The sequence below is a fragment of the Antechinus flavipes genome, chromosome 3 (assembly GCF_016432865.1).
Source record: "Antechinus flavipes isolate AdamAnt ecotype Samford, QLD, Australia chromosome 3, AdamAnt_v2, whole genome shotgun sequence".
Lineage (NCBI taxonomy): Eukaryota > Metazoa > Chordata > Mammalia > Dasyuromorphia > Dasyuridae > Antechinus > Antechinus flavipes.
The window spans coordinates 269913529-269926984 of record NC_067400.1 but is presented as its reverse complement, the minus strand read 5'-3'; positions in this window follow the sequence as shown (position 1 = coordinate 269926984).

Genomic DNA, 13456 nt, shown 5'->3' with positions numbered 1-13456 from the left:
AACAAGGTAAAAAGATGTGAAATACCTCATAGCAAAAACAGCTGACTTAGAAAATAGATTTAAAAAAATACAATTTAAAAATTACTGGCCCACTTAAAGAACATGACCATAAAAGAGCCTGAATAGCATTCTTCAAGAGACCATTAAGGAAAACTGCCCCAATATATAACTATATATATATATATATATAATATATATATATATATCCACACACACACACACACACACATATATATAATATAATAACAATAAATAATATATATAAAGAGAATGTATAATGGACAATTAATTCATACCAAGAGGCTCAAAAGACCTATCACAATTAAGGAGGGAAAGGGAGGAGGATGAGCACTATCTGAAGCTTGATCTCATAAGTTTTGACTCTAAGAGGGAATAACTTAATCATTCAGTTGGGTATAGAAATTTATCTTAGAAGTAGGAAGAGAAAGAGAAAAGGAAGGAGCAAGATAGAAGGGAGGGAAGAAACAACAGGAAAAAAAGGCAAGAGAAGGGGAGAAGGAGTAATAGAAGATGTGTGCAATGGGGTGAATTAAAAAAACACTTAAAAGAAGAGGGAAGAGGTGATAAGAGATAAGTTAGTGGATGGGGTGGGTAAAAAAAAAATAAAAACAAAAACAAAAAAACCAAGACTAAGGACAGTGTGGAAAGAGAACAAATATATACATATATATATATATATATATATATATATATATATATGAAAATATGATGGAGACAAATACAGAGTTGGTAATCATAATTGTGAATGTGAATGGGATGAACCTTTCCATAAAATGGAAGGGAATAGCAGAGTAGATTAAAACAGAATCCTACAATATATTGTTTACAAGAAATACATTTGACACAGAGAGACACATACAGAGTAAATGTAAAAAGCTAAAAGATAATTTATTATGCTTTAGCTGAAGTAAAAAAAAAAAGGGATTTATTTAAGTATTTTATTTCCTCTTCTGTTGATCTGAACAGTTTACAGTTTTGTAAATATTCATCCATTTTGTTTATATTATTAGATTTGCTGCCATACATTTGGGCAAAATAGCTCCTTGTTACTGCTTTCATTTGCTTACCATCATAGGGTGGAGGAAGAAAGAAAGAAAATTAGAATTCAAAATTTAAAAAAAATTGTTTGAAAAAAATTATTCTTATTGTGAGGGATGTAGAAGATCCTTACCCAAAATGACTACTCAGAGATCATTCAGTAGAAAGCAGAAAACTTGTTTATTAAAAACCTCTTCAGGGTGAACTCTTCCATCATGAGATAAGAAAGAGAAAGCTCATGGTAGGAGGGCTAAAGAAGTAGTAAAGATACACAGCTTTTATACAAGAGATTACATCACAAGTAAGAGAGCATTGAGAAGGAGAGGGGGAAGCATCTAATTGGTTGTTGCTAACCGGAGAGATTGGAATGGAAGGTTTCTGCTTCCCAAAAATCATCTGATTTCTAGGAAACATAAAATCAGGCCTTAAGGCTTACTCAAGGAGATGGTGGTCAAGCAAATAGACTAAATATCGATAAATGTCAAATACTGATAAATGTTGTAAGCTCAGGTTAAATAAATATGTTTATAGCTGGCCAAGACTCAAGTAAATATGGGCCTGTACATATTATACAGATCATAGGGAAAACACAGAAATAATGAAAATAAAATACAGAAAAAGAATTCATTCATTCCTGTAAGTTCTTCACTTTATCTCTCTATTCCACACACTTACCACACTGAAGGCTCACTTGAGAAAATATGAATCTGTAAAGGACCTCTTTAGGATAATTTCATGATTTTTTTCCAACTTGGGTTCAGTCACACATACATAAAAATGAAAGACTTTCATTCCAATAATGTCTGTCATGCTATTTCCCTTTGGTTCCTTGATTTTCTCACATCCATATAAATACTCCAAGTTAGAATTTAATAGGTATATGCATGTCCAAATTTTGGAATAAGATGTGATATTTATAGAGGAAACACTTACATCTAGCCAAAAGGATGTGGAAAAGCAATGTTCATTGCCAAAAATGAAGGATACTCAGTTCAGTACTGAAAAAAGTGGCAATTCAAAATAAACTTTTTCAATATTTCTTAAACAATAATCTCAATATTTCAACGATAGAAAAACACCTTACAATATATAATATTATCAAGGTACTAACATTTACTTTTTTTGCACTGAACTATATTTTCCCATTATTTAAATTCAAGGTATAAGCTAAGTAGTTTTTGAACTCAAAACATGCATATTTATTTTTCCTTCTTTGTTCTATCCTCTTTGATGACCAGATTTCAAGAAAGAGAACTGGGTCAGAACATTCTACACTTGGGCAGAAACAATGGAAATAGGGAAAACATCCAAGAAAGAAAGAAAAAAGGAAAAAAAAAAGACTTTATCTTTCCTTCTAACTGTATCCTGAAACACAATTGAGACTACATGCAATCTTGTCCATTCTTGCCCTTACTAAGCAATTGACCTCAGAAAAATAGCATCTTCTGAGGAAGCCAATTAATTTTTTCAATTGATTTGAATATAGATAATTCAGTAAGTTAATTGTGTGTACTAATTGTTACTCTTATACCTTGAAGAAATTACTTAAAATTCTTAGTTATTATTCTGTCCTGTATACAACCATACACCCATATACATGTACACATAACTAAGAGAATATGATTTATTATGGTAAGGCTTGAAGCTTTTTTTGTCTCAACATTTTCTAATACCTAAAATCAGTGCCTCCACATTCACTTGTAGTTTTCTCCAGGTCACAATAATATACCAGACACGCAATATCAAAATATCCCTGAATCATTTATCTTGCCATAGTATGTCCTAGGGAGCTCATGCCTATTATTTCCTTAAATTATTTAGTGAGTGGGTTTGTCAGCTTTTGCTAACCTGTGATTTTCTATCACTATTTTTCTTGGGAATGTCACTAAGAATGAAAATAATAGGGTAAGGAAGAGTGGAGCTTTAGCTCATTCCATTTCAGACCTGTCAATTATTTTCCCATGAGATCTACTCTGTTGATCAACTTGTTAACAAGAGCCCAGAAAAGAAAACAACATAAAAGAACATGTGGGTAAGGTAGATTGATGACATTTAGATGATATTTCCTTGTACTGTTCATCACCTTTAATTGGCAATACCAACCAGCAAAACAGCAGCAGAAATAAAACAACATTGCAGGGCTTTTTTGTGTTTTGAATAAAAATGTCATTTATTTTTCTGTAAAAAAACATGCGAGAGTAAGAAATAATTCATCTCTGCCATAAGCAAAATATACATTTTCATAATTTATTGAAAATAGTGCAACTATCTAGAGTAAATAGGTCTTTATATATTTTATATAGAATCTATTGATATAGATATACCTTAAATGAAGTAAAACATAATCAATGTAGCATTTCCTCTTTATTTATTCCACAGTACACACATTCTTCTCAGTCTTCCAACATTTCTTGGAAACTAATGAAGCACTCATATTTTCTATTCTTTATCCCATGCTTACATTATCTAATGAACTCACTCCTTTTCTCAGGATTTTTTTTTTCCTGCATGATGTAGCAGTAGACAATTCTGACTGTCCTTCCATTATCATATGTCTTTACCACATTTATAATTCATCTTTCTGGCCCTTACTGCTTTGATGCTATCCTTTTTTTTTTCTGTTGTTTTTTAGAGTTTCTCATAAGCTATATTAGCTATATATTATAACTGCTCGTAATCATCATACAACTTTCCATTACCTTTACTTTGACCCATAATTGGCATTATTTTTGGAAAGAGATGGTGAATAATAACTCACTCACATGTAGCAACACCAGTGAAATGTCACTATTGAAAAGATGGCTCTTCAGGGAGTTGATGGTCAGGTAGAGAAAGCCCTGTATTTAACCTCTTACAATATTCTTGTCATAACAAATTTAAAATAACAACATAAACTGAATTCTGGAGTGGCATAGGTTGCTTCAAATGATCAAAAGGTCAGAGTGAGAATTTTTTCCACTCCATAACAACTTAGGAAATCAGAAGAAAAGATCTATGGCACTGGAGCACAGACTAACCTGGAGCCAGCATAGTGACAACACCAACCATGGGCTTAAAAGAGAGTTATGAGAGAAGAAACTCTCAACCCAGGGATGGTAATGGAATTGGAAAATTAATTAGAAAGAAATCATAGAGGATTCTGGTGCTAACACTAGGAATGGGGCTGAATATCATCTGGTACTTTCACTGTTCATACAAAGTTCCAGATCACAGTTCTAGGATGGAGAGAAATGCTTTCAGTAACAAGATAACAATATCTTTTCCTAGGCAAGAACCAGTGTCAATACATGTAGAGCAATGACAGTACCTCTCTCCATAATATATCTATTTAAAGGTTTTTTAAAACTTACAAACTACCAGAGGTTATAATCAAAATAATAGAATGAAATAGCCCCAAACTTGGGATAGTTTATCTTCCATAAGTCCCTCGATCAATTAAGCAGAGCCAAACTTTAACATAAAATTCAAGGTTAAGAAATAGACATGGAAAATCAGTAAATCACCACCACAAGATAATTTGACCATAAAACATGAAACATGGTTACAGAAACAATCAAGGCACAAACTCAGAAGACAATAACAATGTAAAAAGTAACTAGCAAAGCATTAAAGAAAACTGAAGATCAAACAGAAGATGAACAAGAATTCCAGGAAGAACTAAGGAAAAGAGTGGGGAATAATTTTTAAAAACAAGTAAGAGTGGTATAGGAAAAATTGTGGAAAAGAATGAGAGTTATACAAGAAAAAAAATGAAAAGTGAAAGATTTTAATAAAAATAGTTGGGACCAAGACGGCAGAGCAGGCACACACAACTCTCTAAGCTCCTCTCATTACCCTCATAACCAACTATTTAATCCAGCCCCCAAAATAACTCTTCACTGCTTAAATTCATGAAGATTAGAAGCACTACAACTTACCAGCTGAAGTCAATCCAGAAGATCGCCAGGAAAGGTTTGTCCTGAGGGGCCAGGAACAGACTAGCACAGGCAGCGAGAGGCTAGCATCCTGAGCAGACCAGGAGCAGGGGTGATCTCTGTGGCTAGAGAAGTTATAGGGACCACTCTGCTATAGGCTAACTGCTCTGCCTTGATTACAAAGCAGTAAACAGGCAGGGAAATTAAAGCCTAAAACAGAGGGTACTCTAAAAAATGCCAGAACCTATTGAGATATGGCTGTAACACCTCAAACCTGGAAGTAACTCAGGCAGACTTTACTGCAGCCCAGTGGCCACATCCTGCAGTTTGGGGCTTTTGCAGGGGCAGTTACTAATCTGCATGGCAGGGGGACACAGCCTGGGCAGCCTCTAATTGGCAGAGTGAGGGGCTCGGCCTGGGGCAATAGAACCTCCCCAGCTGACTGTGCTTCCCAGAAGACACTTCCCATCCCTGCAAATCCATTCACTGCTCAGCTACTAATACCAATAGCCCTAGGGCAGGCTTTGGCTTGGGAAGTGAAACTCTCACTGCTCAGCGTCTAGCCCCAGGGCAGTTGTTATATCACATAGAGGAGGTTCTTTGAAGGGCACTTTCCCAGCTCGGCCCTGCAGGCCTGAGTTACTTTCAGGTAGGGAACTCTTTTCCAGAGAGCTCCTGTACCTCGCTGCTTTTTGTAGCCGGTTGGCAGGAGAGCTACCCATCCATATACCTTTCACTGCTCTGCAGAGGAAGCTGGGAACCTCCTGGCTCTGAAGGCAGACCTCACAGGCTTTAATAAAATGAGTAAAAAAATCAAAAGAACGATTGATAGTTTCTATAGAGAAAGAGAACAGCTTTTCAACCCTGAAGAGACTAATACCAGACAGTGTCCAGACAATTGTTGGTCTCCAATACAAAAGGCTCTCCTAGACAAGACTATTAAAAACCTTAAAAGAGCTAGAAGAGAAATGGGGAAAGGAAAGAGAAGTTATGCAAGAGAGTACAGAAAAGGCACATAACTCACTAAAAGAAAAATTTGATAAAGTGGAAAAAGAAAACAACTTTCTGAAATGTGAATTGGAAAAGGTAAAAAAACTCCCAAGAAGTGCAGGGAAACAGAATTTGCAGATTGGAAAAAGAAAATAACTCACTAAAAAAAAAAAAAAAATTAGTGAAATGGAAAAAAATTCCATAGAGCAAAACAACTCAATTGGACATATACAAAAAGAAGTAAAAAAAGCTAATGAAGAAAATAACTCACTAAAAATCAGAACTGAACAAATAGAAATGACTGATTCATTGAGACATCAAGAATCAGTCAAGCAAAACCAAAAAAAATGAAAGATTGGAAAAAATGTCAAATATTTACTTGGAAAAACAACAGACCTGGAAAATAGTTCTAGGAGAGATAACCTGAGGATCATTGGACTACCAGAAAATTATGGTGAAAAAAAGAGCCTAGATATTATTTTACAGGAAATCATCAAAGAGAACTGCCCAGAAGTAATAGAACTGGAAGGGAAAATAGGTGTTGAAAGAATTCATTGAACACCTTCTGAAAAAGACCCTAAAATAAAGACTCCAAGGAATAGTGTGGCCAAACTTCAGAATTTTCAGACTAAAGAAAAAATTTTACAAGCAGCCAGGAAAAAACAGTTCAAATACAGAGATGCCACAATAAGGGTCACACAAGATCTGACTGCCTCAACATTAAAGGATTGAAGGGCCTGGAATCAGATATTCTGAAAAGCAAAAGAACTTGGAATGCAGCCAAGAATATCTATCCAGCTAAGCTGAGTATTTTTTTTTTCCCCATGGAAGAAGATGGACATTTAATGAAATAGAGGAATTCCATCTGTTTCTAAGGAAAAAAACAGACTTAAACAAGAAATTTGATCTCCAACAATAGGAATCAAGAGAAGTAGAAAAAGGTAAAAGGAATTCTTGAGAACTGTATTTCTGTTGTGGATATACATAAAAACCATATGTATAATTTGATTTTACCAATATAACATAAAAAAGGGAAGTAGAAATGGAAAGGGGATACTGTCAGAAAAAGGGAAGAGAGGAGATAAAAAGAGGGAGACTACATGTGACAATGAGGCAAAGGAAACCTATCTTATATGAGGGAACTTAGAGAGGGGGAGGAACATTGTGTGAATCCTACTCTCATCAGAGTTGGCTCAAAGAGGAAACAATTGACATATTTGTTTTACAGAGATACTTCTCTCACTTCATGAAAAAGTGGGAGAGGACAAGGGAGAAGGAAAAAGAGTAATAAGGGAAGGGTATGAGAAAGGGGAAGGGATTCAAAGGGAGGAGGGAGGGATATTAAAGAGGGAGAGCTGCCTGACATTACTGGGACCATTAAGTCTAATACTAGAGAAGAAGGAAAGGAGGGCAAGAAAAAGAAAAGTATACTCTGGGGATATTAGGATGGCAGGAAATACAGAATCGATTATTTTAACCGTAAATATGAATGGGATGAATTCTCCCATAAAGAGGAGGCAGATAGCAGACTGGATCAAAAGTCAGAACCCTACAATCTGTTGTTTACAGGAAACACATTTAAAACAGGGAGATACATATTAAGTAAAGGTAAAAGGCAGGAACAGAATCTATTATGCTTCAGGTGAAGTCAAAAAAGCAGGGGTAGCCATCCTTATCTCAGATCAAGCAAAAGCAAAGATTGATCTAATTAAAAAAGATAAGGAAGGAAACTACATCTTGCTTAAGGGTACTATAGACAATGAAGCAATATCAGTATTAAACATATATGCACCAAATGGTATAGCATCTAACTTCCTTAAAGAGAAGTTAAGAGAATTGCGAGAAGAAATAGACAGCAAAACTATAATAGTGGGAGATCTCAATCTTGCACTCTCAGATTTAGATAAATCAAATCACAAAACAAATAAGAAAAAAAATCAAAGAGGTAAATAGAATATTAGAAAAATTAGGTATGATAGATCTCTGGAGAAAACTGAATGGTGACAGAAAGGAGTATACTTGCTTTTCAGCAATTCATGGAACCTACACAAAAACTGACCATATATTAGGACATAAAGACCTCAAAATTAAATGCAGGAAGGCAGAAATAGTAAATGCTTTCTTTTCAGATCACAATGCAATAAAAACTACATTCAACAAAAAGTTAGGTGTAAATAGAACAAAAAGTAATTGGAAACTAAATAATCTCATCTTAAAGAATGATTGGGTGAAACAGCAAATTATAGACACCATTAATAATTTCACTCAAGATAATGATAACAATGAGACATCATATCAAAATTTATGGGATGCAGCCAAAGCAGTAATAAGGGGAAATTTTATATCCTTAGAGGCTTACTTGAATAAAATAGAAAAAGAGAAGATCAATGAATTGGGCCTGGAACTTAAAAAGTTAGAAAAAGATCAAATTAAAAACTCCCAATCAATTACTAAACTTGAAATTCTAAAATGAAAAGGAGAAATTAATAATATAGAAACTTTAAAAAAAACTATTGAACTAATAAATAAAACTAAGAGTTGGTTTTATGAAAAAACCAATAAAATTGATAAACTTTTGATAAATCTGATTAGAAAAAGGAAAGAGGGAAATCAAATTAGCAGTTTTAAAAATGAAAAAGGAGAACTTTCCACTGATGAAGAGGAAATTAAAGTAATAATAAGGCGTTACTTTGCCCAACTTTATGCTAATAAATTTGATAACCTAAGCGAAATGGATGACTACCTCCAAAAATATAGGCTTCCCAGATTATCAGAGGAGGAAGTAAATTGCTTAAATAGTCCCAATTCAGAAAAAAAAAATAGAACAAGCTATTAATCAACTCCCTAAAAAAAAAATCCCGGGGACCAGATGGATTTACATGTGAATTCTACCAAACACTCAAAGACCAATGTTTATAAACTATTTGAAAAAATACAGAATGAAGGAGTCCTACCAAATTCCTTTTATGACACAGACATGGTACTGATACCTAAACCAGGTAGGTTGAAAACAGAGAAAGAAAATTATAGACCAATCTCCCTAATGAATATTGATGCTAAAATCTTAAATAAGATATTAGCAAAAAGACTACAGAAAATCATCCTCAGGGTAATACACCATGATCAAGTGGGATTTATACCAGGAAAGCAGGGCTGGTTCAATATTAGGAAAACCATCAGTATAATTGGCCATATTGATAACCAAATTAACAAAAACCATATTATCATCTCACTAGATGCAGAAAAAGCATTTGATAAAATCCAACATCCATTCCTATTAAAAACTCTTGAGAGTATAGGAATAAATGGACTTTTCTTTAAAAATAATCAGTAGCATCTATTTAAAACCAGCAGTAAGCATCATATGTAATGGGGAAAAAACTGCAACCATTCCCAATAAGATCAGGAGTGAAACAAGGTTGCCCACTATCACCTTTATTATTTAATATTGTATTAGAAATGCTAGCTTTGGCAATAAGAGTTGAGAAATAGATTAAAGGAATAAGAATAGGCAATGAGGAAACCAAATTATCACTCTTTGCTGATGATATGATGGTATACTTAGAGAACCCCAGAGACTCTACTAAAAAGTTATTAGAAACAATCCACCCCTTCAGCAAAGTTGCAAGATACAAAATAAACCCACATAAGTCATCAGCATTCTTTTATATCACTAACAAAACCCAATAGTTAGAGTTACAAAAAGAAATTCAATTTAAAGTAACTACTGATTGTATAAAATATTTAGGAAGCTATCTGCCAAGGGAAAATCAGAAACTTTATGAGCAAAACTACAAAACACTTGCCACTCAAATTAAGTCTGAGCTAACCAACTGGAAAAATATTAAATGCTCTTGGATTGGGCGAGCGAATATAATAAAGATGACAATACTACCTAAATTAATCTATTTTTTTAGCGGTATACAATCAGACTCCCAAAAAAGTACTTTGATGAACTAGAAAAAATAACAACAAAGTTCATATGGAAAAACCAAAGGTCAAGAATTTCAAGGGAATTAATGAAAAAAAAATCAAATGAAGGTGGCTTAGCTGTACCAGATCTAAAATTATATTACAAAGCAGCAGTTACTAAAACCATCTGGTATTGGCTAAGAAATAGACTAGTTGATCAATGGTATAGGTTAGGTTCAAAGGACAAAACAGCCAATAACTTTAATAATCTAGTGTTTGACAAACCCAAAGACCCCAGTTTCTGGGATAAGAATGCATTATTTGACAAAAATTGCTGGGAAAATTGGAAATTAGTATGGCAGAAACTAGGCATTGGCCCACGCTTCACACCATACACCAAAATAAGGTCAAAATGGCTTCATGACCTAGGCATAAAGAATGAGATTATAAATAATTTAGAAGAACATAGGATAGGTTACCTCTCAGACCTGTGGAAGAGGGAGGAATTCATGACCAAAGAAGAGCTAGAGATCACTATTGACCACAAAATAGAGAATTTTAATTATATCAAATTGAAAAGTTTTTGTACAAACAAAACAAATACAGACAAGATTAGAAGGGAAATTATAAACTGGGAAAACATTTTTACAATCAAAGGTTCTGATAAAGGCCTCATTTCCAAAATATCTAGAGAATTGACTCTAATTTATAAGAAATCAAACCCTTCTCCAATTGATAAATGGTTAAAGGATATGAACAGACAATTCTCAGATGAAGAAATTGAAACTATTTATAGGCATATGAAAATATGCTCCAAATCATCATTAATCAGAGAAATGCAAATTAAGAGAACTCTGAGATACCACTACACACCTGTCAGATTGGCTAGAGTGACAGGGAAAGATAATGTGGAATGTTGGAGGGGATGTGGGAAAACAGGGACACTGATACATTGTTGGTGGAATTGTGAACACATCCAGCCATTCTGGAGAGCAATTTGGAAGTATGCTCAAAAAGTTATCAAACCGTGCATACCCTTTGATCCAGCAGTGTTTCTACTGGGCTTATACCCCAAAGAGATACTAAAGAAGGGAAAGGGACCTGTATGTGCCAAAATGTTTGTGGCAGCCCTGTTTGTAGTGGCTAGCAGCTGGAAAATGAATGGATGCCTATCAATTGGAGAATGGTTGAGTAAATTGTGGTATATGAACATTATGGAATATTATTCTTCTGTAAAGAATGACCAGCAGGATGAATACAGAGAGGACTGGCGAGACTTACATGAACTATGCTAAGTGAAATGAGCAGAACCAGGAGATCATTATATACCTCAACAATGATACTGTTTGAGAATGTATTCTGATGGACGTGGATCTCTTCGATTAAGAGAGCTAATTCAGTTTCAATTGATAAAGGATGGACAGAAGCAGCTACACCGAAAGAAAGAACACTGGGAAATGAATATAAACTGCTTGCATTTTTGTTTTTCTTCCTGGGTTATTTATACCTTCTGAATTCAATTCTCCCTGTGCAACAAGAAAACTGTTTGGTTCTGCACACATATATTGTATCTAGGTTATACTGTAACCTATTTAACATGTAAAGGATTGCTTGCCATCTGGGGGAGGGGGTAGAGGGAGGGAGGGGAAAAATTGCAACAGAAGTGAATGCAAGGTATAATGCTGTAAAAAATCACCCTGGCATGGGTTCTATCAATAAAAAGTTATTTTAATTTTTTTTTAAATTAGTCACAAATGATTGAGGAAAGTAACTTTAAAAACTAGAATTGGTCAAATGATAAAAGAAGTGTAAAACTTCACTAGTGAAAATAATTCCTTAAAAGCTAGAATTGGGTAAGTAGAAGCTTATCATTTCACAAGACATCAAGAAACAATAAAACAAAGTAGAAGAAAAGATGAAATGTCTCGTTTAAAATGAAATGGCCTGGAAAGACATTGAAAATATATAATTTAATAATTTTGAGTTATCTGAAAAATATGATTTAAAAAATTCTAGACATCATATTTAAATAAATAATAAAGGAAAATGGAGAGAGAAACAGAAAAGAAAATAAACAATAAAATCATCTACTGATTGCCTGCTAAGAGAGATCCCAAAATTAAAAGCTCTCAGTAAGATTATAACCAAATTCCAAAATTCCCAGATGAAGAAAAAAAAAAACATATTGTAAGTAGCAAGAAATAAACTAGTCAGATACAATAGAATTGAAATCAGCATTTAGCAAAATTTGGTAGCTGACTACACACCTGTCAGATTGGATAGAATGACAGGAAAAGATAATGTGGAATGTTGGAGGGGATGTGGGAAAACAGGGACACTGATACATTGTTGGTGGAATTGTGAACACATCCAGCCATTCTGGAGAGCAATTTGGAACTATGCTCAAAAAGTTATCAAACTGTGCATACCCTTTGATCCAGCAGTGTTTCTACTGGGCTTATACCCCAAAGAGATACTAAAGAAAGGAAAGGGACCTGTATGTGCCAAAATATTTGTGGCAGCCCTGTTTGTAGTGGCTAGAAGCTGGAAAATGAAAGGATGCTCATCAATTGGAGAATGGTTGAGTAAATTGTAGTATATGAATGTTATGGAATATTATTCTTCTGTAAGGAATGACCAGCAGGATGAATACAGAGAGGACTGGCGAGACTTACATGAACTGATGCTGAGTGAAATGAGCAGAACCAGGAGATCATTATATACCTCAATAACAATACTGTTTGAGGATGTATTCTGATGGAAGTGGATCTCTTTGATAAAGATGGACAGAAGCAGTTACACCCAAAGAAAGAACACCAGGAAATGAATATAAACTGCTTGCATTTTTCTTTTTCTTCCAGGGTTATTTATACCTTCTGAATTCAATTCTCCCTGTGCAACAAGAAAACTGTTCAGTTCTGCACACATATATTGTATCTAGGATATACTGTAACCTATTCAACATGTAAAGGACTGCTTGCCATCTGGGGGAGGGGGAGGAGGGAGGGAAGGGAAAAATCGGAACAGAAGTGAATGCAAGGGATAATGCTGTAAAAAATTACCCTGGCATGCATTCTATCAATAAAAAGTTACCAAAAAAAAAAATGGTAGCTGCCATGTTAAATCAACAACAACAAAAAAGAAATTGGAAAGTGATATTATGGAAGGGAAAGGAATAAAAAGATCAGTAAAATAATCAATTCAGAAAAACTGAGTATATTTGTTCTGGGGGAAAATTGATATTTAATGTAGATAATTTTCAGGTATTTCTGAGGAAAAAGGTAACGTGAATAGCAAATCTTACTTTAAAACACAGGGCTCAAATGTAGCCCCTAAAAAAGTAAGCATGAAATTCCATGGAAATATATGTTTAACTCCTAAGAACTATTAAGTGAGTTACAAGTACTCTATAGAGAGATAGCATGGGAATGAATAAATTATATTGAAATTATCTCAAAAAATGGAAGGTGAAAAAGGAAGAGTTGGAGAAAAGGGGAAGAGAAAGGTACAATGGGGGAAATTAGCTCATGTGCTGCACACACACATGCACACACAAACACACACACACAGTGTCAACTAGC